The sequence below is a fragment of the Pleurodeles waltl genome, chromosome 5 (assembly GCF_031143425.1).
Source record: "Pleurodeles waltl isolate 20211129_DDA chromosome 5, aPleWal1.hap1.20221129, whole genome shotgun sequence".
NCBI classification, from domain to species: domain Eukaryota; kingdom Metazoa; phylum Chordata; class Amphibia; order Caudata; family Salamandridae; genus Pleurodeles; species Pleurodeles waltl.
In genome coordinates, this window is record NC_090444.1 from 841,714,084 (window position 1) to 841,742,056 (window position 27,973).

The window sequence follows — 27,973 nt, forward strand, 5'->3', positions numbered from 1 at the left end:
GTTTTCCATTTCAATTAGCATCAACCTTAATGCAAATGGACATATTTTCTTTGGCTTCGGATTGCACATTATGTACTTGGTTTTCAAGATAATAACCTCCAAGTTCAATCTATCCATCAATTGAACAACGTTTTAAATTAAGCCTCTCAGACCATGAGGAGTGTGTGAAAGCAAGAATGAATCATCGATATACATAAAGGACAGAACAGGGTTGAGCTGATCTTGGGAATATCCTTCCCAGATGAGATCAAATTAGCATTCCAGCCGTTTATATACAATAGAAACAATATTGGCACCAGGGCGTACCCTTGGCATACACAGGTTTCGAAGTATTATCCCACCCACTCCCACCCCCCAGCCCAAACCTAAGTGAGGCAGTGACCTTGCAATGCAGTGCCCTTAAAGAACTGACCGGATCCTTGGCTAAACCTATCAGGATAAAAATATTCCATAATTTAACTCGGCTGATCCTATCGAATGCACTTCTAGGGTCCAAGGAGGAACATGGCACACAATTTTGACTACTGAAATCAGTCTGAAACAATGGGGATCTTAGCTGTTCTCCTTTTTAAAGACAGGACACTCACAGCCCAATTTTCAGAACTATGTAACTTGGTAATGACAGCACAACTCAATACATTTGTAATCATGGCCTCCCAGAACTCTATATCCTCCTTGTAAAGATTTATTGGGACCTCATCAGGAACAGGGGGCTTACAAAGAAGACTAGATTTAATAGCCTCAGGTACCTCATGCATCTCATATCTGCTATCAAAGGGGAAAAATAGATGGACTGCTGGCAAATTATATTCCCCTTCCCTAGTAAAAAAGAATAATTTTTAAAATGTTTAGGCCATACATCTGCACTCCTATTATTCCCTAGGCTATTTCCCTATTTATCGGGCTATTTAGACCAATTTATTATTTTCCAGAAAAGTCTGCTGCCTTTATTTACATTGCTGTTAACAAGATTGCCCCACACCCCTTGTTTGAGGGCATATTCTCTGTGCTTACTGGCTGATTTGTATTCAGACTTTAGAAAAGCTATTAGTGCCTTGTCACGCAGAAGGTGATAGAGGGCCACATGCCATTGAATAGCCATTCCTGCTAATTAACCCATCCTGGCTGAGAGTTGTTAGGAGATAAAATAATCTACTGTATTAAAACTTTAATTTGATGGTTAAGTATGCCAAACGCTTCAATAATCAAGGCTCTTGATTGGTTAGCTGATAACAAGTAATCATTAGTCAGTTCCCGGTTGGCTTTAACAACGGCATCAAGCAACAAATAAAATCAAACTTTTGCAACCTGAGACTTAACCCTTTGTCTGCTATACTCAGGTCCACCAAACCCTTCAAAAGAGGGGATTTAACCCTAACAGGAAGACCAAGGGTGAGTGCAATAGTATTATGGTTGCCAGAGGAATTTGAGGCCATATGTACGAACGCATTTTCCCATAGACACAGAATGGATAAAACCCCTTGCTACATCGGGCCCTTGGCATTTTAATAGTGGATTGACAAAAACATTCACGATTCGTGAAGTAAAAATATAATCTATAATGGTGCCCTGGCCCCATTAGATGAATGTCAAGGGATGATTGTTAATATCACCTACTAATGCAACCGAATTGTTGAGACCATATATTAAGAAATGTTTAAACAATCTTTCCACCTTATGATCTGCCATACTGGGAAGGAGTTCATTTTCATCTACGTGAAAAAGCTCTAAAAATTTAAAGTTAGAACCTAGACCTTTTACAATGTAAAACTGAAAACAAAACATCAATGTTAAAGCCTACATTAAAACAAAATTAAAAATAAATAAATTCAGTATCACAGAAAAAACTACCCATAAGAATTGAATGTCTGGATGAACAACAGGTACTTGATGACAACATACTCCCTAGAGATACAAATCAAAGTTATTATACCATGCCTAGGTCTGCCAGCGGGTGATCGAGAGGCCGGAACACAAAAGCTCTGAAAGTCATCCCAAGTGATGTGGTCCAATGAACATGTTTCCTGAAACAGGATGAAGTCAACTTTTTTCACATAAGTAAGCCAATCCTCCTCTCCAAATTTAGACACAATGCTTGAGATGTTCCAACAGACCAGTTTCAATTTTGTTCCACTGCCAGCACCCGATAAAAAGGTTGATAGGGTCAGTGTGTTGTAATGTGCTGGTGGCGGAGATACCACCTAATTAGTTAAAGTAATCAGTTGCTGTCAGTCTATTTAAAAATGACTGAATCTAAAAAAAAATTGCAACCATAGTTTAAGTGAAAAGGTCATTTTTCAATTTTGTGTTTCAATTTAAAAACATTTTTGGGAGGAAAAAAGGTATTGCCAAACACAGGGCACCAATTATATTTAGTATAAACAGAAATGCCCCTTATATAAGGAACTGGCAAAGCCAATGCATCCAAAAGCAAGACCTACTGGCCTTGCCAATTTCTTTTTTATTTTGTGTATTTCTTTGGAGTAACTGACCTGTATTTTAAGTTTCCGGTGGAAATAATAAATTTTACCTCACCCACAAAAGTCCAAAACTTTCCCAAAAGTGGTTTAGTTCAGAGTGGGGAGAGGTAGCTTGCTGTGTGCCTAGATAGTTGCATAATAGCAAGGCCCCCTGAAATTGTCATCGAAATCCTCAGTTCATCTGCACAAATATCAGTACTGCATCGAGGGAAAACAGTGGGGCAGCCGGTAGAAGTGTCTCCAGTGTTACGGGGACCTGAAAATGTTGGTGAGGGACCATGGTAGGGCCTGCCTACAGAAGGAGCTGCTCCAGGCTGGCATCAGAAAGGAACAAAGCAGCACATTCAGCGGGGGACAACAGAGCCTGGCTGCTCCCTAGTAACCCCCCCCCCCACACACACACACACACACACACACACACACAAGGGAGAGCTCGTAGCATGACTGGGGCGAGTGGGGACTGCTGAGCCATGGCAGCCATGACAACTGCTCTGCGACCACACTCAGCAGAAGGGCCTTAAAGGTGCTGGAGACAAGACTACCAGGCCAGAATTACACCGAATCGTAAAGGCAGGGGTGAGGCTGACAGAGTAGATGTGAAAGGGCTGAGGAGTGGATCGTTTTTTCTCAACAGATCACCCCAGTAGAAAACACAGTATATGATTTTGTTCCTGGCCTGGCTGCATGTTATCACACAGCATATGACCTAGAACTTTCAGACTCTGGAAGAAGGCTAGTAGTGGATCAAGGGATGTGAGGAAGGGAGACACAGCAACACTAATTTCCATCCCCAGCAGGGCCAGTGAAGGAGTTGGAGCGAGATGTTGAGACTATGAAGGAAACCAAAGGACACCAATTTCTGAAAAGTCTAATGATGTTGTAGCAAACAGAACAGAGACCACAGACAGTACGAAGATAAGTAAACTCACAGAGGTCAAAAAGTCCTGGGAGACAGTGATCCCTTTCTGCAAGTCAGGGGTAGAGATCCTGGTTATGAATTACTCTCTAAGTAAGGGAGAAGCACAGGGATGAGCTAAAAATGTTATGACAGAGGCTGGCCAATTGACAGATGTGCCAGATAAAATGCAATTGTATCAGAGATATAAAGTGTAAATAAGGATTGATAAGAGAGGTGGAACTGGGGACAGATGGTGAAGAATAGATTAGTAGAACACTTAAGAGTGGTTGGCAGGCACTCTGCAAGTTGGGGTCGCGGGCAGTTAGAAGCCTGCAGTGCAGGCACATGAAGAGGAATTCCGAGGGAGGAGTTATTGGGGGGACTGTTGTTTGTTCTTTCTCTATGCTGTGTTACCACAGTCACCCAACACCAGAGACTTCAACCTCCAAGTGGGAGCAACCACGGCAGCTAAGGGAGGTACACTGAGACTAAAATCAAATCAAGGCTTAAAGCAGAATACCCAATGGCCATAGGCAGTTCGATCTAGAGAGCTTATCCTGGATCCTCAAAATGAGGGGAGGTTTTCCAATCCCTCAAAAGGCATAGGCCCAATGTTGTTATGCTTCAATAAACTACGGGAAATTGCTACAAGGCCCTGGAATGGGAGGACCACTCTGGCTTAGCACTGGATTCGAGGGGGGAGGAATACTACTCAGGAAAACAACACCCTTAACACTACAGCTGACATTGACAGGTGACTTAGGTACATAAGTTGCATTAACAGTGGCCCTGGAGATGAACAACACTAAATCGAAGATACAGTTGGATCTCTATTGCTGCAGATGTCAGATGGAATCCTAATATTGGGAGGAGAACTCACTATACCAGTACCAGCTGACATAAATAGAAGGTATCCACAGGGGACAAAGGAAGATGAGAGAACCAGTAGATTCCTTGAGGCAAAGAGGCTAACTGTAATCTGGGGAGCCTGGCAGTCAGATAATAGAGAGTATCCCTCCTACTTTGGGAAATATATTAACTTCTTGAGGATTGACTTCTTCCTTACACAACACAACCATGTAGGCAGCTTCCAGTGGGCAGGATTCCTGGTCCGAGGGATCGGAGTTAAATCACCACTCTGGATGGTGCTCCAAGAGAGAAAAGCTAAGATGGTGGAGGGCTGGATGATGGATGGAAACATGGTATTTGAAGAACATAAAGCTGGTGACCAAGCTGCATGCTGCTACAGACCTCTACCTTAACAAAACAAAATCTAAATCTAAATATTAACACAGTTCACCCACACATATCAATATGGTAGGTTTACAGGACGGTTGTAAGGGGAAAGACCAACCTGCTGATGGCAGGGGCAAAGACAACAAGCACATGCCCTTAAATCAACTATCCTTAGACTTGAAACCAATTACCTGTTGACTGGCGATGACGCCCTGGGTTACTAGCTAAGGTGAATAAGAATATTGCGCCCCGGGACCTAACGTTACAGTTCGCCTGCTTCCTCACCTCTCAATGGAGGCTATATGAAGTTAAAAACAAGGTAGAGAAACCACTGGCATGGTTGGGGCAGAGTGACTGCAGTGGGTATTTGATACAGGTGATTACATCGGCTGGGAGGTGGGGGGCGCTCACAATTCACAGCTGCACTCATGCAAGAGAAACCTTTACTGAGTATTACCAAACCCTCTAGAGGTCAAAGAATTCAATGACTCCCAGGGATGTGGAATTCCTATCGCCCGACGCCCGGGACATCTTGTTTGGGGTCAAGGGCAACAAGATTTTATGTTTACTTTGTCCTTGGGACAAGTAGACCCAACCCTCTGCAGCACAAACCCTTTGGCTGCCTGTTTACAGAGATTGGAACTCTCTGCAGTTGAGGTAATGTGTTTCCAAAAGATAATGCTGTTCGAACTTGTATTTATGGTTCATTATTTGAAAACCTTCATTATTAGGGTGAGTGCTGTAAATAAATGTTTTAATGTCACACTTCACTACTGACGTTGGTTCAAGTACAAAAAAAAAAAACGTGTATACACATGTTTGAAAAGTTTAGGCTATGAGGCTAAGTATAATGCTCCCAGAATGCTCTCTGATTATATGCAAATGAAGTGTCATTTAGTCAAATGTTTTGATGCATGCTAGTATTTCCCAAAAATATTTCTAATGGAAAATCAGTGTAACCATTTTCAACACGATTATGGGAAGCATGAAAATAAACAAACACTGACAAAGCCAACTGATCTGACATATTTTTATAAGTCTTTTAGTTTCATCAATGCGTGTCTTGTTTTGACATGGCTTTTGTAACACTTTATTGTTGTGGGAGCTACCAGGTCCTCAACATTGTAACAAACACTGGCAAAAACCCCCCAAAACGTTCCCTTCCTAATTGCGACTCGCAGTGCAATGTAGGATTGTTTTGCGAATGCGGGCGCAAACCAATCTCAGTTTGCACCCATTTCAAATGGGTGCTAACACTTTCACAAAAGGGAAGGGGTCCCTCTGGGACCCCTTCCCCATTGTGAATGTCACTGTAAACATTTTTACAGAGCAGGCAGTGGTCCTGCGGACCACTGCCTGCTCTGAAAAAATGAAACGAAAACATTTCATTTTTCGTTTTTGTAATGCATCTCGTTTTCCTTTAAGGAAAACGGGCTGCATTACAAAAAAAAAAACTGCTTTATTGAAAAGCAGTCACAGACATGGTGGGGTCTGCTGTCTCCAGCAGGCCACCATCCCTGTGATGCCGCCATTCGCAAGGGGGTCGCAAATTGCGACCCACCTCATGATTATTCATGAGGTGAGCATTTGCGAAGCCCTTGCGAATCACAGATGGTGTCAGGGACACCATCCTACATTCGGATTTGTGACTCGCAATTTGCGGGTCACAAATCTGAACCTACCTACATGTGGCCCCAAATTCTTAAAGAAAGTCACAAAAGTGCACCCATGGTATATGTCGTACCCCTATAAAATATTTGTGAACTGTATTTTAGCATGGGTAAATACGCATGTGTAGATTTGCTCATGTGAAAATCTATTGAGCATTTGCAAGTTCATTTTCCCTCCAGCCACTTTCTTCCCAACCATGGAAGAAGTTCTAATTCTGCCATTGTCAGGAGTAAATGTCCAACCTTTCTTATTATGGGAAAATATTAGAGAGAAGCTGGTGAAAATCTTTAAAACATGCAGGTTAGTAGGTTTGCAGACTCAAAGGCATTCCAGCCCTGGAACTATTGCTTACTGCTTCCTCCAGCCCCAGTATGCAGATCTGCAGAAAGGTGGAAAAATAAGGAAATTGCTACAGTAGGGATTGAAACTGCTAGTATTCAAGCCCTACTATGGTAGTAGCCCTGGCATAATCAGAGAGGCTATTATCAGAGCTCTTACATAATGAGATTGCTGCTATAATTTGGCGCCACACTACATGGCACCAAAGGGACAAGTAGATCTTTTTACAGGACAAGTAGATTTGAGAAGCAACCTGTCCCGTGGACAAGTAGATATTTTAATAAATTCCACACCCCTGGACTCCTATAGAGATGTAGAATTTCATAGTCAAATTAGCACACCAAAACTCTTGGGTGAGGACAGAGTGGGCCTAGAAGCAGATATTCTTGAAGATTAGGTTACTCAGACTGTTAGAGACCTGCAGTCAGTCACAACACTAGGCCCCAATAGTCTATCAGTGCAGCAGTATAGCTGGATAACTGGTAAACTATCCCACCATATCCTGCAAACCACCACATATTTCATTCAATAAACTAACAAGAAAGGTTTATGACAGAGGTATTATGTGGCCAGATATACAAAAATACTACTTGGCAGCCATCTGGTGGTAGTCAACAAATGAGCATTCTCCCCACAGGAGAAGCAAGCTCTATGGGAGGATAGGCATGCAATGGGACTGAGGGATACAGTGTAGTCCTATACAAGGCCGAACTGGCTGGGGGGATGCCTTTCAATATCACATCAGTCCTCAAAGTTTGGTAAGTGGCAAACAGGTCTTTGGGTTGGGAGGGAGTACTGATTGAAATACCACTTTGGGACAATGATGCACTAGCAGAGGTGAGAAACCTCAAGTGCTTCCTAAAATAGGATCAAATTAGAATTAGCAAGCTAGGCAACCTCTAGAAAGGTGGAAGATGAGTTGCCGTTGAGGTGCTCCAGAAGGAGTATCAAATGGCAGTCTTGCAAACCTACAGTCATACACAAATCAGATATGTGCTTGCATCTCATCTAGCAGGAGGCTCAACTATAGAAGATTGATTACCATTAGAGGACAGAGACTTCTTTAAACTTATCCCCAAACAGCTATCTCCTGGATTTGTAGAAAATAGGTTTTCTCAAGAACTTGTTTATTGATTATTTCTGTCATACATACAGCAATGCTTTATGCACAACTAGATAACAACACCTAAACTTTGGAGATCAATGTCATACTTGAGTATGCTGAACAAAATTGTCAATTTTCGCATTTTATCCCTGAAAAAGAACATATAATATTCCAACTTCGCAGTTGTCAAACACATGCCCCTTCTAAAATGGTCTTACTTCTTCCAGTGCATTGGAGTGTGCTCATCCCTTTTACCACTGCGCACCCCACATCATCCGTTGATCATTCCAAGATTTGGGTGTCCCTCCTCTAGAAACTGGACAGCAGCAATATTCCCAAGTCATGCAGGTCGTCATCCAACTGTTATTACTCATTTAAGAAAAATTTCTTCCCCCAACACCCATTCCCTTACATCTTTCTTTTTTCCAGTGGTCTATCCCAGGTCCTGTGCGCCCCATCCAGGTGATGGCAGTCCTACGTTTTGCCAGCAGTAGTGTCAAGTGTCTGAACCTATACTCCATCTTTTTCCCTCTGCATGAGTGTACGTCCCCTAGCAACCTCACTACAAGGCACCGTTCTAATTTCATAGCACAAGTGGTCTCCAAATGTTGTAACACGTCTTCCCAGAATGCTCTCACAGGTGGCCAGCTCCAAGCGAGGTGCATGAAGGTTGCATTGTCTTCCTGGCAGTGGGGGCAGTTCGTTGTTCGGGTGTGGTCTATCCTATGGAGTAGGACCAGTGTAATGGATGTACAGTGTAAATAGCTGAAATTAGTTAACTTAAACCTAGCATTGAACGACACCGTGCATACCAAGGAGCACATCTTGGTCCACTGTTGGTCCGTTGGGGGATCCCTAGATCTGTTTCCCATGCCTCCTTAACCGGGAACTGTCTTCTCAGTTTGTCAGCTAATGCAGCTTTGTATAAATGCAATATCAAGTGTCTCACACTCCTCAGCTCCAGGAGCGCTTGAAATATTAGGGAGGAGGGCAGGGCAGTTGGATTACTCAGCGATATCTCTTTAGCTAAATTGGCTATACTGGCGTACACGAGAATCTGACCCTCCCCTAGGGCGAATGTCTCCCATGTAGCCTCAAAGGAGAGAAATTCATCTGCAGGGTAAAGGTCTCCCAATGTCTCGCACCCTCCCGCCCTCCAGTCCGTTGTGTCCACTGTTGTGGTCCGTATGCAAAACGCTGATAATTCCCAGAAAGTAAACTCTATGGCAAATGGGGCTTTCCCCAGAATCACTTTAACAGTCCTCTCCCACAATGTTGCCATATGTGAGATGAGATGAGATATGGAATCTTTTCTATGGCTCAGCCGCCTGAATGTAAAAGAAGGGCCGGCTTCATGACCCCCTCACTCTCCTCCAGCAGTGCCTTCTCCCAATTCGTTCCCTCTGTCAGCCAATAGGCAGCATATTGTATTTGGGAAACCAAGTATTCCCATTATATTCGTGGGACCGCTAGCCCACCCTCCAGAGTCGGCAAGTGTAAATGTTCCTGGGCCAACCTGCATCTCTCCCATCTCCCAAATAGAGCCATCAGAAGTGAGTGTGTCAAAACATTGCTCTTGGCAGTATATCACACGCATTCTGTTAAGTGCAGAGACAACAGGGGAGGAACACCTTTTTCGCAACTGCCACTCACCCAATTAGGGAGCGTGGGAGCATGTTCCAGAACTGCATGGAGACACACAGCCTTTCGGACATTTTTTCTATATTATAGTGCATTCTTTGCTGGGGGGTTTATGCTATCATCACTCGCAAGTATTTGAACTTATCTGTCTCCCACCTTAGCAGGAGCTGTAGCAGTATTCTTATTCTGGAGTCCACCTGCGCTAATCGTCCCAGCGGAAGCATCAGGGATTTGGTATGATTAATTTGTAGGCCTGTTATGTCTCCAAAAGTGTTCAAGTATTAGAGCAACATTGGCAACAACTCCCCAGGCGATCTCAAGTAGTAGAGAGTATCATCTGCTTAGAGGGACACCAGGTGGGTCGTATCGCCCCCTCCAATCCCCCAATTCTTCATTTTATGACGAAGTATTATTGCCAGAGGCTCCATTGCCAGCGCAAAGCGTAATGGGGACAATGGACAACCTAGCTGTGTCCCCTGCCTACTGAGATTGAGTCCGAGCATAGTCGGCCAAGTTTGTCTTAAATCATAGGCTTAGAATAGAGAAAATGAATCCAGGCTCGGAAGCACGTTACAGATCCCATCGTCTCTACGATGCCCTGTATGTACCGCCAATCTACCCTACAGAAGGCTTTGGCTATATCTACAGACACCACCAGTATGACGTCTTGGGACTCTGTTGTTTTGTGCATCATATGCGTGAGGCGCCTCAGATTTATTGTGGTATTCCTATCATGTATAAATCCACATTAGAACATTGGAATGCTGGAGGCTCCATTGAAAACAATGGAGTGCTGCGGGCTTTTACTGGCCGGTAAAAGCCCGCAGCGCCAACATTCCAATGTTCGCTTTGTTCACAGCAACAGCTGTGAACAAAGCCTCACGGAGCCCGAGGGGATTTGCAAATAAAAGGAGAAGCTAAATTACTACTGCTCAATATATAGGGAGACGAGGATGCACCAAGACACACCAAAATACTTGAAATTTAGGCTTAATTGTGGTAAGGAAAAGTACAGCCCAACAATGGGGTGCAACAACTCCCCCTGCTCTTTATAGTTGGAAGGAAGACACAGACTGCTGCATGCTGACTGAAAAACAAATCTGAGGGTAGATATTACCTTAAAAATTGGGGAAAATACAGCAACCGCGGATGCTCCAACAGAATACATTGTAAGTTACGGAGGAAAAGGTTTCCTTTTTTCGGAGACCCTGTTCTGGTGCTTCTCAGTTGAGATGGGTCAACGAAGGTCCACCAGTAATATGCTACCAGGTCAAATTTATTGCCAATCTCTAATGAAAAAAACTTATGTAATATTGTAGTGGCATCGATTGCTCACAGTAAGTGGTTAGTTAAAAAAGATTTTTAAAAAAAAAAAGATATTTGGATATGCGGTAGAACAGTGTTTGTTTAGTTCAATAATGTTGGTTATTTTCCATTTTGCGTTTACACAGTTTAACATATTTATTATAGTACGTTTTCATGAGCAAGCTGAACGTTTTTCTGTTGTAATAGTTTTTTATTCAGATTGGTATTTTACATTTGTTTTAATGTTATTTCGAAATAAGTATTAATAAAGTATGAGAGTTTGTGTTTTAGGCATGTAAATAGTTTTATGTAGTGGATATTTACTGAATGTAGAGTATAGATATAGTAGGACTGTTTTGTTAGTAAAGCATCTTAAATTGAATGCTAGGAGTTCATGCATTTGTTTGGAGAATTTGGGCTTACGGTGTGCTATGCACTGTTCCATTTTTAGCTCCTGGTTGTTTTGTTCTTTTTTAAGTGTTTCTATGGATTGAAAGAGTGTGGGGTACCTTCTGTTCTGTGGAAGGAATTGTTCTACCTTTACACTGCTTCGTCTTTGCTTCTTGGGACATGTGGCTACCACAAACATTGCACCATGCTGCTGGCAACCCAGTATTTGCAAAACAATCGATTAGTGGAACTATTTGGTTTCATGTTATTGGTAATTGGGGGGTTCAAGAAGTATACAATAATGTCTAGAGACTTTTGTTGCAGGGAAGTATGCTAAAGCTATTAACTTTTTTTTACCTGTGTGCAGTTTATAGGTTAGCTCCATATTCTAAACTCAGGGTGGATTTTTGGGAGGTGTTTTCATATGCTCCTGGCAAAGTGGTAGTAGCACATTTGAACTGCAATGTGTGGTTAGATTCTAAGTACAGTTGAAATCCTTGCCAATGCAAAATCTAAGATTTTCTTTTTTTGTGGATTAGTTGCTAGTTTGTTGCTTTATATGTGTTAGAATTTTATAGTAATTTTCACTTTCTTTCTTAGGTAAAAGTGCATACACTAATGGGATGTAGTTTGATATTGGCCATGAATTACATATATTTGACAGCATGGAGGAAGGCACAACTTGACGTTGTCATCCAACATCCATGTATCACAATGATTTAAGGTTAGTACATTTTTACTGGTAGCATAAAAGATTAGCATTGTTACTGTGGTTGTCATACAGTAAAATGGTGTATTTTGTTATATGTGATTAGTACGTCTATATCTTCAAAAATGTTAGGTCCTACTAGTGTTTCTCTGGTTGTTCTGAGATTTTTTAGGATTGGTATGCCAGGGAGTTGCCTGCTTGTTCAGGAACATTTCCATATTGTTCCTGAGGCTCTTGTGAGCTCGTACTGGCCTTTTTTTAGGTCTTTTACATAATATTTGTGAAATGGTTATGTTTTGTAATGCTTTCAACTATTTCATTTTAATGGTAGCCCCATCCTAGAATGTATTTTAATAATATTTGGTGCATTTCCAATGTGTTTTCTCCCTGATGGGGGTCTCCTTACTGTATGTATAGCCTCAATATGTTTTTTTAAACTTCATTTATTGAGATTTGATTTATTTGCTGTATCTGGCATAATACATGTAGGTTTATCTGTGGGTTTTGGAGTACAGAACCCATGAATTTTACAAAACAATATATAATGTTATTTAATTTTAACATTTTTACACTGCAGGTGCACATTTTAACTTCTGTTCTGGGTGTTGTCTTTATTTAATTATAGTTGGAAAATTTTGCTTTGCATTTCTGTTGGTGTTGTTTTTGGCATTTTTATTGCAGTCTGTTAAAAGGAAAGGTTTGTTAGTTGTGTCAGCTTATGTTTTTTAATCTACTATTTGGTTGGAGGTTTGTTTGTTTTATTTTATTTTTAAATCTTATAAAGTGTTATTTTTACTTTAAAAATGTCAGCTTTATGCTCTGGTTAGCATACTTCCTTTGAAGTGGTCTTTCTTTTGATTTTAAGAAAAGTTGGTATCTGTCTTTATTTTTTTCCTTTGCGCTTTTGTTTCTTGTACAGGATGTACTTGTAATTTGGAAATTTAACAAGTAGCATAGTTTTAATTATTAGTTACCTTAAAATACTTCTAGTTTTTTATTAATTCTGCTACCTTTCACAGACTGTCAAACTAACTTTGAGGAATTTCACAGTACACTGAAGGGTTGCAGTCTTCATTTGCAGCTTTGCAATCTGGGAGAGTAGCGCTGCCATGTTCTTCTGTAATTTTATTTTTAAGAAGCATTTTGTTGTGTGTTTTGTGGCATTTTTATGCTGTTTATTAATTAATTGTAATTTGATTGGTCGGATACACATGAAATTTTATTCTATGCACCATTTACGGTAAATGTTACTTAGTGTTTTAATTATTTATTTAACATATATTAATTTTGAGTTATTTTTATATGCGTCTGTTAACATAGCGTACTATTGAATGTTTCTTTAGAATTATGTTCATTTACTAGTGTGTGATATTTTGGTTAAACCCCTTCGCTGCCAGGTGTTTTCCCCCCTCAGGTGCCAAGCCTTTTTTTGGCTATATGGGGCAGTTTGCGCTTAGGCCCTCATAACATTTTGTCCACATAACCTATCCACGCCAAATTTGCGTCCTTTTTTTTCCCAACATCCTTGTGATTCTAGAGGGACCCAGACTTTGTGGGTTCCCCTGAAGGAGACCAAGAAATTAGCCAAAATAAAGAGAAAATTACGTTTTTTTTCAAACAAATAGGAAAAAAGGGCTGCAGAAGAAGGTTTGTGATTTTTTCCCTGAAAATGGCATCAACAAAGGGTTTGTGGTGCTAAAATCACCAGCTTCCCAGCTTTCAGGAACAGGCAGACTTGAGTCAGAAAACCCAGTTTTTCAACACAATTTTGGCATTTTACTGGGACATACCCCATTTTTTACTATTTTTTGTGCTTTCAGCCTCCTTCCAATTAGTGACAGAAATGGGTGTGAAACCAATGCTGGATCCCAGAACGCTAAACATTTCTGAAAAGTAGACACATTTCTGAATTCAGAAAGGGATAATTTGTGTAGATCCTCAAGGGTTTCCTACAGAGAATAACAGCTGAAATTAAAAAATATTGAAATTGAGGTGAAAAAAACAACCATTTTTCTCAACGTTTTACTCTGTAACTTTTTCCTGCAATGTCAGATTTTTTAAAGCAATATACCATTACGTCTGCTGGGCTCTTCTGGTTGAGGATATATGTAAGGCTTGTACGTTCATCAAGAACTCTAGGCACCCAGAGCCAATAAATTAGCTGCACCTTGCAACGAGGTTTCATTCTATACCAGGTATATAGCAATTCATTTGCTGAAATATAAAGAGTGAAAAACAGGTATCAAGAAAACCTTTGTATTTCCAAAATGGGCACAAGATAAGGTGTTGAGAAGCAGGGGTTATTTGCACATCTCTGAATTCCGGGGTGCCCAAACAAGCATGTGAATTACAGGGCATTTCTCAAATAATGTCTTTTTTTACACACTGTCTTACATTTGGAAGCAAAACATGTAGAGAAAGACAAGGGGCAATAACACTTGTTTTGCTATTCCGTGTTCCTCCAAGTCTCCCAATAAAAATGGTACCTCACTTGCGTGGGTAGGCCTAATGCTCGCGACAGGAAACGCAACATGGACACATCATGCCTAGCTATAGATTTTGGCCTCTAGCTCAGCCAGCACCTAGGGAAACCTACCAAACCTGCACATTTCTGAAAACTAGACACCTAGGGGAATCCAAGATGGCGTGACTTGTGGGGTTCTCACCAGGTTCTGTTACCCAGAAACCTTTGCAAACCTCAACATTCAGCCAAAAAACACTTTTTCCTCACATTTCAGTGACAGAAAGTTTTGGAATCTGAGAGCAGCCACAAATTTCCTTCCACCCAGCGATCCCCCAAAGTCTCCTGATAAAAATGGTACCTCACTTGTGTGGGTAGGAATAGCGCCTGTGACAAGAAATGCCCAAAACATAATGTGCACACATCACATTTTCCCAAGGAAAACAGACCTGTTTTTTGCAAAGTGCCTAGCTGTGGATTTTGGCCTCTAGCTCAGTCGGCACCTACTGAAGCCTACCAAACCTAGGCATTTTTGAAAACTAGACACCTAGGGGAATCCAAGATGGCGTGACTTGTGGAGTTCTCACCAGATTCTGTTACCCAGAATCCTTTGCAAACCTCAAAATCTAGCCAAAAAAAACACTTTTTCCTCACATTTCGGTGACAGAAAGTTCTGGAATCTGAGGGAAGCCACAAATTTCCTTCCACCCAGCTTCCACCAAGTCTCCCGATAAAAATGGTACCTCACTTGTGCGGGTAGGCCTAGTGCCCGCGAAAGGAAATGGGCCAAAACACTATGTGGACACATCAAAATTATCAAATACTAAACTACCCGTTTTTGCGGGGGTGGGGGGACCTGCGTTTTAGGTCCTGGGCTCAGCAGCGATATAGGGAAACCTACCAAGCCCAAAAATTTCTGAAAACTAGACACTCAAGGGAATCCAGGGAGGTGTGATTTGCGTGGGTCCCACAATGTTTTCTTACCCAGAATCCTCAGCAAACCTGAAATTTAGCTAAAAAAAAAAACACATTTTTCTCACATTTCTGTGTGGGATTACTGCACCGGGACAAAGTTCCTACCACCCAACTTTCCCTTAGTCTCCCGGTAAAAATGATACCTCACTTGTGTAGGTGGGCCAAGTGCCTGTGACAGGGAAGAGCCAAAAACATGTCGAAATTTAGGGGGGGAAACAAAACGGGTCCAAAAGTGTAATCTGAAAAAAAAACATTTTTAGGCTGACAATTGGGGCAGAATTTTTATCGGTACAGATGAGACAATGCTGGATGGTAGGGATTTTGTGGATTTCTGGTGATTCCGGAAGGTTCCATCACAAAAATGTGGAAAAAATGTGTGATTTCCAGCAAAGTAGGGGGTTTGCAGGGCATTGTGGGTAAGAAAATGGTGTGGGTGCATGTGAAGCACACCACCCTGGACTCACTCAGATGTTTAGTTTTCAGATGTGTCTAGGTCTTGTGGATTTTTCTACATGGCAGTGTACCAAAGTCCAAAAAATGCAGCCCTCACCATTCCAAGTTGGACGATTTAGAGAGTTAGCCAAGCTCTCATGGCCCAAATGTAAAACCAAAACCCTAAATAATCAAATGTCCTCTTGGTTGCTGTGGAATAAGATGTTTTAATGTGCGGGGGAGAGCTGAAAGACTGCTACCCCCTTCTGTTGGGGTTGGGACCCATACTGGTTGGTAGCCACCACCACACTATTTTCTGGTTTGTTTTTTAAATTCCCTGGCATCTAATAGACTTTCTGCTCCCCCCCCCCCGGTTGTGGATAATTGCCCCATCTGCCCACTGTTGAGCAGAACAACTTTGGCCCCATTTATTCTTCCCTGGTCTCTGGTGGGCTTTCTGCCCCCCTTGGGGGCAGATGGACCTTCCAAAAATAGGCAGATCTGCGGCCAACAGTAATGTGCCCCCATGGGGAGCGATCCTTGTCCAAGGGGCTGTCCCCCCAAAACAAAACACACACATACCAATTCCTGGTGCCTAAGTGGTTTTTGCCCCCACTGGGGTCAGATCGGCCTATATAGGCAGAAATGGCCTAAAAATAATTTGACACCCCCCCCCCCCCCTCCCCCCCCGGGGAGCGACGCTTGCCTATGAGGTCGCTCTTCTTACCAATAAATAACAATAAAAAAATCCCTGGTGTCTAGTGGCTTCTCCCCCCCCTCCCCTCTTTGGGCAGATCGGCCGAATGAATATAGGCTGATCTACCCCTGGGGGGGGGGGGGCAGAAAAGGCCGAATAAAAAAAATTACCCCCCAGGAGCGACCCTTGCCTAAGGGGTCGCTCCCCTTATCAATATATTACAAAAATAAAGCATCCCTGGTACCTAATGGCTTCTGCCCACCCCCTGGGTGCAGATCGGCCTAATTAATATAGGGGGACAGAAATCGCCTTAAATAAAAGGCACCCCTTGGGGAGCTGCCCCTGCCTCGCTGGGGGAGGTCGGGGTGAAAGGGGAAGCGATTCCCCTTCCAGCTCTGCCCTCGGGGTGGGGGGGGGAGGCCCTCGGGGGGAGCACCAGCACTCCTCGACGGCCTATACCAGGGTGTAATGGTTACGTCTGTGGCACCCCAGCACCGCGCCACCGGACGTAACCATTATGTCTGTGACAGGGAGGGGGTTAATAATTGTTGTTATGCTTCCTAGGTTTTGATGTGTAGGCAATATTTGCTAGTTCTTTATTGTTGTTTACAATATTGTTGGATTTAGATACTTTTCTACTATATCTTTGTAATCAATATTTGTGTTTTGGCTATTTAAGTACAAGGTGTAAAATATCTATGCTTGATATTTTGTAGCAATATTTGTGTACCTCAAACTTGCTTCCCTTGATATAGTGTCATACAACTAGATAGCGTACTGTACTCTAGCAGTGGTATAGCGCTTACTACCCCTATGTTCACTCACAAAAACAAGCACTGACAAACACAATAGGTTCTGCCTATGTGAAACTTACTTGGTTTGCCATTTTTTTTACATGTTGCACATTAGTTAATCTGCTGAGCAACATGGCTTAAAGTAAAAAACAAAAAAACGATGACGCAGCTAGTATTGACTGCATCATAGCTTTTTTTTTTTTTTTTTTTAAACCATCTTGCTCAGCAGATTAACTGCTGTGTAATAGGTTTACAAAAAAAGACAAACCCTACAGATTTCACTTGGTGAAACCTATTTGCTTTGCCCATGCTTTTTTTATATGTTTAAATGCATTTTGACTAAAGCAAGCTCTGTTATGTATTTTTCAGTGCTATTTTGGGGTGAATTACAAGATAGACAGTTAAAACCTATTGTTAAAAGTAATTTAGAGGTTTTGCAAAAACTCAGTGATTAATTTATACTATTAAAAACCATATAAATATTTAAACAGTAGGGAGGTATAATTCTAAAACATTACGGAGGTCTTCAAATGTGTTGATTGTAATTAAACTTCTGCAACATGCATACAGCTTTTAAGTAATTTGGCTTTGTTAGAAATGGACCTCTCTAGAGGGTCTCCCCCAAACCTTTTGCCTTCCTCCTCCTACTTTTTGGTGGATTTTTTGCTAGTTGGCCCTAAGGCTCTGGGCACTTTACCACTGATAACCAGTGGTAAAGTGATTGTGCTTTCTCCCTAAAACATGATTTGATTGGTACATACCTGACTGGCATATTTCATTTAGATTTAACTCCCTTGTGAAGTGATATATCATATACCCAGGGCCTGTAAATTAAATGCTACCAGTGGACCTGCAGCACTTATTATGCCACCCACATAAGTAGCGCTTTAAAACATGTCTCAGGCCTGCTGTTGCAGCCTGAAGGCAGTGTCCCACTGCACTTTTTAAAATAATGTGCCTCCCTCAATATTTATACGTGCTGGCGAACTTCCTTATCCAATCCCCCGGGTGTGGTTCTGTTCCCTAACCTTCAGACTTACATCCTTTCTATGGGCCAGTAAGTGCCATTGTATGGCATTCAATTCAGCACAAACTCCCCCCCCCCCTTTGATGGTGGTCTTGGTATGTGTGACATCTATGGTTACTATCTAGTGACACATTTGGTGCCCATAAATAAGTGGTTTGCCGGGGGCTGGGATGACCCTGCCTACCACTTTGAGTTCATCTTCTGGGCTTTGAGGGACGTTTTGATTTGCTCTATGCAGAGCCGAATGCCCCTAATGGCACCATTCTGCACCCATGTGGCAGTGCTTTTTTGGAGGACAGAGATGCGGCTTATCTAATGGGACCGCTGCCTCATGGAATTAACTCCCATCTGGCAGTGCACATGGCTTCAACAGGTGTCAAGCCTCGAAGACTTTACCCAATGGGACCAAATTGGAATCAAGTACTTGGGAGATGTCTACAAAGGGGGGGTTGAAGAATGGAGAGATCACTACGCTTTATCACTCATAATTCTTCCGCTTCCTTCAGTTACAACATGCCCTGAAGGTCCACCTCCCCCCTAGATATCCAAATCCCTGACTACAGCCCACTTGAGGCGAAAATCCTCACAGGACACCTGGGAAAAGGAGCAGTATCTGTGATTTGCCACTCCTTGATTATCAACGCTCCCGATGGCTTCTCTTCTTTTCGGCAGAGGTGGGATGCGAGCTGGATGATGATGATGATTATCAGAAGGAGGCATGCCTGGACCCTAGGGAGCTGGCGATGTCTTCACGACTGCGCATGGTCCAAATTAAATACCTACATGTGACTTACCTGTCTCCACACTGCATGCAACGGATGGCCCCCATCAGCACAAACTGCATATGCACACTGCGTGCTTCCAGCGGCAGACTTCCATTATTCGGCGTGGGACTGTCCAGCATTGCACTTCTTTTAGGATGGGGTGGGTTGCAAGATCTCAGCAGTTCTTCGTCACTCAACTGACATGGGTCACCAGACCGCGCTACTGGGTCTTCTGGAGGAACAGGGGGACTGTGCTCCAAGAGGATCTTTATAGGTGTGGCCTGTAGCCAGAAGACATTTCCTGCCTGTCGAAGCAACCTTCACCTCTCTCGATGCAACTGCGACGCAAAGGAGTTAAATGGTGTGCAGACCAGGAGAAACCGATATACAAGGCTCGTGGTCGTCCCCAAAAGCATGATAAAGTATGGGGAAAGTGGTGGGCTTATTATAGAATACCACCATAATGGGACTGTTGTTTGAAATAATTGTTTCATGTTTTACTGTAATCCAGAGACGCTCGGCTATTGATGATTGCATCACATTGGAAGATACCTGCTCTGTAAACACAATACAATTAGGTTATAAAATAAAATGAACAACTTTTGCAAGTCTGTCCTTAACAATTGGAGTAAAAATTGAAATTATAAGACTTCGGGAATTAACAAAGGACTCTGCTGGAAGAAAAGTTTCCTTTGTCTACCCTGGCCTAAAATAAAGAAATGATACAGGAATAAAAACTGTGTCTTACTATCCTCTCACTGACATATCAATACTGAAACATTTATGAGCAGTTCATTCAATTAAGTTTAAGGACATTCAGGAGAGATGGCTGTTGAATGACAGCTGAATCTCTAGCTATGGAAAAACAATGTTCCACCTACAGCAGCTTCCACACGAGGTTCAGGATGTAGAGTATCAAAATTAACATTGAAAATTGTAAAAGGGGACCTTCAAAACAAGCGGAACAATGTAAGACAGTATGCAGTACCACAGCATTATCATAACAAAAATTGGAGCCTGTTCCTAGCTTGATTTGTTTCATGAATAGTATGCTTGAGCCCAAAAGTCAAACAAAATATTCTGAAAGCTTACAGACTGGTTATAAGACAGCTAGCAGCATTAAAAACTCAAGGGGTACCACCTTAATACGTTCTTTAATACACATTGACGCATCTCACTCTAAGATTTCTTCAGTGGGAACCAGAGATGGAATTCCACATTATGAGATACAGCAGTGGTCATCAAGGGAAAGGGAAATGACACATAGGAATATACACCTAGTTTGATGAAGCACAGCAGATTAATGAATTCCTTTTCCATCCACCTGCCAAAGATATAGACATCCAGAGAAAACCTACAAACTGAAGCAATTTTTTTTTACAGTGGCTGCAGAAATTATTTAATTTAATATAAAGTAAGTATGCAATGCACAACTTTAACTTAACAATGAGCAACTGTATTTCCATTGCATCACTATTACTAAATCCATGAGATTCACAAGGCACATCTCTGTAGATGCTCTGAGCTACCACGACCAATCAGCAGGTCTCATTTTCTACAAGGTGCTTTCCTCTACTTTATCACAGCAGCCACACGGATTTATTCAGATGTTATCTATTTCAAGAGATACTATTTCAATGGCAAAAAATTTAATCAATGCTTCTCACAGCATTATGTCTCTAAAGCAGCAAAAGTGCAGACCACAGAATGTCTGGACTGGAGCAACGGTAGCCACATCCCTGTGAAGTTCAGTGATGTGGCTCTTTTCTGTGCTACCTGGAGATACGCTATGCTGAAATTTAGCGCACGTCTCCACTCACTTCCATGTGGTCGATGCCCTACATTTGTCTACTGTGGATCTGCACAATGCTGACAGTATCCCCCCACCCAAAGAGTTCTCCAAGGCCATGTCAAGGAAATATCTCATGTTGTGCTGGACAATCCTTGTATTCTACATTTGCAAGTTGGAAAAAGAAGCCAGCATATTATATGTGTTGGGGACTCTCTCAAAGCCTTTGATATCCCAGATAATAAAGTAGCTGATTCAGAGCATCGGACGTGCAACACACAAGCAAGGCAGCACACACATACCGATGACATGCTCTATCAGGGGTGAGAGAGCCTAACCAATATCCCATGGGACAGTAAAAGTGTTCAACTAAGGAAAATAAGGATTTTTTATTTCTGGACAGAAGCTATAACCGTCTGAGAGAAAAACCGTAAAGTGTGACCCTTCCTTCTTGATAAAAATATGATTGACTAGCACACAAACAAAAACTGGGAATAGTGCATGTTTTTTTCTACAGATGTTAGTCCATGTAGACATGTTTGTACACACTCCTGTTATCACAGAAAGAGGTCTGGAAAGAAAGGGCAGTCCATGCAGACACCCAACTACGCACACCTTTCATGTAAGACAGAGGTCTTGGGGGAAGAGGCAGGTCACTCATCACACCCTGCTACACACCCATGATCAAATAGCGGGGTCTCATTGGAGAGGCACAGACTTAGTTAGGTCTGCTTTTCCACAGACAGAGAGCGGTTTTTGGTTTGCTAATAACTTTGGACCCGATAGATGAATCTTTCCAAAACATTCCCCAAAAACATGTCATCCACCTCAGCTCATTCCTGGAAAGTTTTGGGGTGTTCCGTCAAGTGGGGGCCGAGAAAAGAGGGGTCTCAAAACATAAAATCCCCATGCATCTTTCCTTAGACACAGCTGCAGTGAAAACTGCTGAACTGAATTACACCAAATTCTGCAGGAAGCTAGATCTTTGTCCGCAGACTGTACTCTAGAGAAGGGTAGAATCTCTTCCCACACCCTACTATGTACATACATTATCAGAGCGAAGGGTGTTGGCAGGGAGGACAGTACCTGGACAGAGCACACTATGCACACCTGTAACCCACAAGAGAGGTCTCAGCAGAGAGGCCAGTCTCTTTCCACATTCTCCTATGCACACCCATCATCTGAGATGAAAATTGTGACAGAAGAGGCCAGTCCATGTACACAGCCTATCTCACATCTGAGAGAGAGGTCTGACAGGATAGGGTGGTCCATGTACACTCTCCACTGTGCACAGTCATCACACCTGTCATCTGAGACAGAGATCTGATAGAAGAGGCCAGTCCTAATATACACCCTAATACATACACCTGTCACCTGAGAAAGGACTTAGTGGAGAGGTAGTCTCTTTCCATACACCCAACAGATGGCAGTCCATGTAGACATGTTTGAACATACTCCCGTTATCTCAGAAAGAGATGCGGAAAGAGAAGGCAGACCATGCAGACACCCTACTATGCACACCTTTCATGTAAGACAGAGGTCTTGGGGGAAGAGGCAGGTCACTCCTCACACCCTTCTACAACCACCCATGATCCAATAGCAGGGTCTCACTGGAGAGGCCAGTTCCTCTATACACACTACTACGGGCACGTATCAGTTGAGGTTACTCAATTCTACATACAATTTCCCTACAATTTATTGCAGTTCTGCAAGACCCTTGCAAGAGTAGCGCACAAGCTTCAGGAAGCGATGCTTGCTGCATGAGCACATGCAATCTCAAGAGAGGTTCACAAGACCTGAGAGGAATTTTCAAACCTGACATGAGGTATTTTATGATCCCGCGAACCTCTAGCGAGACCTGCGTGGAAAAATACTGGGCCTGCCACAAGGTTTTTGGAACTGATACAGACTGGTGTCTTCATCTGTGTATAGGAAACTGTTCTAAGTTCAGATATTTAGAAATAAACTTCTATACAAGGTTTAGTGAGTCAAAAGCTGTTTGTAGAGGTGCATCTTTATTAATATAGGTTTCGAGAGGTAGATTTTAGAATGTGGAGTAATAGTACCAAGTATTGGGTGTGTGTTTTAAATAAATAAATTGCTCCATCTGTATGTAGCTGCAAGTAAGAGGCAGTGTTTCTGAAAGTATAAATCAAAGCATCTGCAATCTGTTAATACAAGGCCTAGGGTTTTTATGAACGTTACTGTATACATATTGAACCTCATGAGATGTCTGAGCGGAGATATTGCCATTTCTAGAGTAAAACACTGTTAGGAAAGGTGCTGAAATAAGATTGTGTTACTTTACAAATTGTTATGGAACCATGTGTGAGGGCAGGTTGTAATTTACTTGTGAAACAATGCTCGGTTGAATATGTTGAATTCTTCATGAGACAGGCCTCGAAAAATCATAAAATACCACTAGACCTTCAGATTGAGTAGCTTGAATAATCTACTCGACCTAACTGTAATGTACTTGACCCAGAAACAGATCTCAAATTGAGTGATCCTAGGCAAATATTGTATTTTACAGAGTCGCCTTTTTCTTCATTCTCACATGACTGCATAGCGCCATTTTCTTATTCTACATCTGCACTAGCCAGTACCCCACCCTGTATCGTATTTACAAAGTGGCGCAATTGTAGCATTGCACCACTTTGTAAACTCTTGCACCACATTATACCTGTACCAGGTAAAATATATGCAAGGAAGGCAAATCCCCGCAGGGAGACCCAAAAAAATGGCACAGTGAAATTTACAAGATTACACTGCGCCTTTCTAGTGTCATTTGTTAACACCTGCTTAAACCAGGCGTTAAAGTGATGCTAGGCTATTTGCTATGGGCCACCCGAGCTTTGCTGGAGTAGAGGCAACATTTTTGGCGCTAATCCAGCTGACAATATTGTGCTAGGGAGTGCCATTTGTGCTGTATTGCAAATACAGCGCTGCCATGGTATCATTAGGGGGCGCAGGGCGACACATGGAAACTGGCACATCAGAGCAGATTCGCCAGTTCCTTGTAAATATGCCCCTAAACGTTTGCTCCGTGTAAAATAAATCTAGCCCACATATAGGGTACACATGATCCATAACTTGACTCTTAGTTTATAAATACCTTTGCCATCAGGGCAGGAGTGTTTCTCAGTTTATGTTTAAACACTCACTCTTAATAAGTATATTTCTAAAGCATGATGTGGTAGCGCACTGTCATTTACAGACAGTAAATTTCCAAAAAATTTCCAAAAACCCTCCCACTAACTTGCAGCTATACTGATACAACTATATAGTGTATGAACAATAACATTTGAAAATTGGGTTTCAGAAAACATATTTATAATTTGCACATCACCAAGTAAAGTGTTCTGTTTCCTTCATTCTATTAAAATATTTTTTTCATCACACAGAAGAACAAAAAAAGGTCTTTCACAGCTACTGAAATATATTTTGAAATGTTTGTAAAGTTGACTCAGTTATATAAAAGCTGATACCCACAGCCATTCATTTCACACAGGTCAGACAGTTCATCTTACAAAATCCTGCAACTCTGCAGTCACAAGGAAAAGTAATTGCAAGATGACAAACTCACTTTTGACCTCTGTCTCTGAACATGGAGCGAATGTGACAAAAATAAGATTTAAAGGCATCTGAATTGCTAATTCTGTTTCTGAACAAACAGAACACCTGTTCTTTGTTAACTGCCAGAAGGGGCAAGTAGGTTCTAAAAATAGCTCAACCTGATAAAATATGGCCCACCATAGCAACAAGTGGTCAAGTAGATTTTTCGAACCCTGAGAGAGGAATATGAAGATAGTGGTACAGTACATATAACTGTGATTGTGGGTGAAAAATGTACAAACAAAAATAATAAAATATATATACACTGATGTATCACTGTCATCAATTATTGATCAGTATGTAACTATAATTTATTTGGTTTTCTTGTTGTTTTGTTGGTAGAAAATGGAAAACAGACGTTTTTTAAAAGAGAAGTATTAGAAATGGGGTCTTTGGTTGGCAGTCAGGTTACCCCCTGTCCAAGCAACGACCCTCATTCTAGTCAGGGGAAAGCAGAAACACACCTGATTAACCCCCGCTCACCCCCTTGGTAGCTTGGCACCAGAAGAAAGGTTTAACTCGAAAGCAATGTGTAAAACATTTGTACCGATAGACACAGTAATACAGTGAAAGCACTACAAAATGTACACCACACCAGTTTAGAAAAATAGCCAATATTTATCTAAACAAAACAAGAGCAAAACAACAAAAATCCTACATACACAAGTCAAGTTATGAATTTTTAAACATTAAACACAGAAATAGCGCTTAGAAACACAAATGCTTCGATGAGGTGATATTTCAGTGTTGTGATGGAGATGTTCGCAACAATCTGACGCCCAACAGCTGGTCACGGAGTCACATGAACCCCCCAGGTACAGTACCTTAGCAAAATGTGGAAACAAGCTGGGGCACGGAGTCGGGGATCACGGCTTTGTTGGATCTGAGGCGGCGCCTGTTGCGGTGCTGCGGAGCAAAGGAGTCACGAAGAGGCGTCAGGTCTGGCTGAAGAGCGGTGGAGGTGAGTGTAGGAAAGTACCATCTTCCTTAGCATGTAACCCCCATTTTTACCTGTATGTCAGTATGTTTTTGCCTGCCTCACTGGGATTCTGCTGGTCAGGACCCCAGTGCTCATAGTTTATGGCCTAATGTGTGTGTCTATATAGTGCTTGACTGTGTCACTGTGTCTCTGCTAGTCAGAACCTCAGTGCTTTTGCTCTCTGTGCTTTTACATTTGTCACTGTAGGCTAGTGACTTAAGTTACCAATTTCAACTGGCACACTGGACCCCCCTTATAAGTCCCTATTATATGGTACCTAGGTACCCAGGGCATTGGGGTTCCAGGAAATCCTTATGAGCTGCACCATTTCTTTTGCCACCCATAAGGAGCTCAGACAAACCCTTCCACGGGCCTGCCATTCCAGCCTGCGTGAAATAGCGCACACACTATTTCACAGCCATTTTCACTGCACTTAAGTAACTTATAAGTCACCTATATGTCTAACCTTCACTTGCTGAAGGTTAGGTGCAAATTTACTAAGTGTGAGGGCACCCTTGCACTAGCAAAGGTGCCCCCACAGAATTCAGAGCCATTTCCCAGGACTTTGTGAGTGTGGGGACACCATTACACGGGTGCACTACATATAGGTCAATACCTATATGTAGCTTCACAATAGTAACTCCGAATATGGCCATGTAAGGTGTCTAAGATCATGGAAGTGTCCCCCCCATTCCAAATTTGGTATTTGGGAGCCAATTCCATGCATCCTGGGGGCTCCACTACGCAAATCTAGTGCTGCCAAACCAGCTCTGAGGCTTGTACTGCAGCTACAGCTGCTGCCACCTCACAGACAGGGTTCTGCCCTCCTGGGGTCTGAGCAGCTCAGTACCAGGAAGACAGAACAAAGCATTTCCTCTGAGAGCAGGGTGCTACACCCTCTTCCTTTGGAAATAGGTGTTACAGGCTGGGGATGGGTAGCCTCTTCCAGCCTCTGGAAATGCTTTGAAGGGCACAGATGGTGCCCTCCTTGCATAAGCCAGTCTACACCGGTTCAGGGACCCCTTGTCCCCTGTTCTGGCGCAAAACTGGACAAAGGAAAGAGGAGTGATCACTCCCCTGTCCTTCACCACCCTAGGGGTGGTGCCCAGAGCTCCTCCAGTGTGTCCCAGACTTCAGCCATCTTGCTTTGCAAGGTGTGGGGGCACTCTGGAGGGCTCTGAGTGGTCAATGCCAGCAGGTGACGTCAAATACCCCTCCTGATAGGTCCTTACCTGATAAGGTAGCCAATCCCCATCTCAAGGATATTTAGGGTCTCTCCTGTGGGTTCTCTTCAGATTCCACTTGCAAGTTTCAAGCAGTAATCCTCTGCAACTACTACTTCGTCCTCTGACTTCGGTTCAACCGCAGCCTGCTCCAGGAACCGCTGTAACAGCACTGAAATATCCACAAGGGATGCTTTTCTTCTGCAACTTCGGCTCCAGCCAGCAACAGCAACAGTTTCCATGGTGTGTACGCTCTGCGGACTTCCTGTCTTCATCCTGCACCAGAAGGAACGAAGAAATCTCTTGTGGGGTGACGGAGTCACTCCCCTGCTCACGCAGGCACCTTCAAAGTCGACGACCGGTACTCCTGGACTCCTCTCACAGTGACGAGCGTGCTCCTAGAAACACAGAGGGTGGACCCCATAGACACAGACTGTCCTGAGGTCCTGCTGACGCAATTCAGAGGAGGTAGGACCTTGCCTTCCCCGACAGCGACAGTACCCCTGTGCACAGCGTCTTCACCTCCTGAGGCCTCTGTGCACTATTTGCAAAATTCCTTCGTGCACAGCCTGGCCAAGGTCCCCAGCACTCTATCCTGCAACGCTCAACTCTCTGAGTTGACCTCTGGAGGTATGGGCCCCTTCTTTGTCGTGCTGCACCAACTGCGGTTTGCACCTCCTTTGTCCCCGTGTCCTGGGACTCCCGTGGGTGCTGCCTGGCATCCTGAGGGCTCTCTAAAGTGCTGCGAGCCCCCTCTGCCTCCTCACACAGAGTTGAGGCCCCCAAGTCCCTGCTGGGTCCAGCCAGTGCCATTTTGATACAAAACGCAACTTTGTCGTAACTAAGGCTCGTTAGCGACTTCCAACACGAAATCACATCTGCATCCATCTTCACGTCATGGGAAATCCTTTGCATCACGCAGAAACCCGCTGGCATCTTCCAGGGTGCATTCCTGCAGTCTTCATCCAACTGGGGGCTCTTCTCTTGTAACCTCTTCTGGGCTGGTAGAGGCTCCTGTCCTTCCTGGAACTTCTTTCGACTTCTGGACTATCCAGCAGTTGCTGTTTGCAGACTTGGTTGGTTACTGCAGTAATCCATATCACGAGGTGTAGTGTGTCCTAAGGAAACTTGCAGTACTTTTCAGGGCTCTGGAGTGGGGTAATTTACTTACCTTTACTGTATTCTTACTCTCCCAGCGATTCTGCACACACTACGCTTGTCTAGGGGGAAATTCGTGATTCGCAGTCCACTTTCTCAGTATATGGTTTGTGTTGCCACGAGACCTATTTTCTCCCATTGCATTCTATAGCATTTCCTATTGTTTGCACTATCCTATGTCTAATTACTTACCTTATTTTGGTGTCTAGGGTATATACTGGGTATAATACTTTCCTCCAGAAGGAGTATTACCTCCAAGATATTTTTGGTACTGTTTCACCAAAA

The 27,973-nt window shown here is 42.8% G+C and overlaps 1 protein-coding gene and 1 long non-coding RNA gene across 9 annotated transcripts in view; one reads left to right on the forward strand and one right to left on the reverse strand.

Moving 5' to 3' along the window:
* Positions 1–27,973, reverse strand: part of LOC138296083 (zinc finger protein 773-like) — a 464,416-nt gene that overhangs the window by 345,492 nt on the left and 90,951 nt on the right. The gene's annotated exons all lie outside the window — the stretch shown is intronic.
* Positions 1–27,973, forward strand: part of LOC138296084 (uncharacterized) — a 331,416-nt gene that overhangs the window by 267,047 nt on the left and 36,396 nt on the right. The window contains exon 3 of the long non-coding RNA XR_011203750.1: positions 11,666–11,789. This is a non-coding gene — a long non-coding RNA (uncharacterized lncRNA). The remainder of the gene's footprint in view (positions 1–11,665; positions 11,790–27,973) is intronic.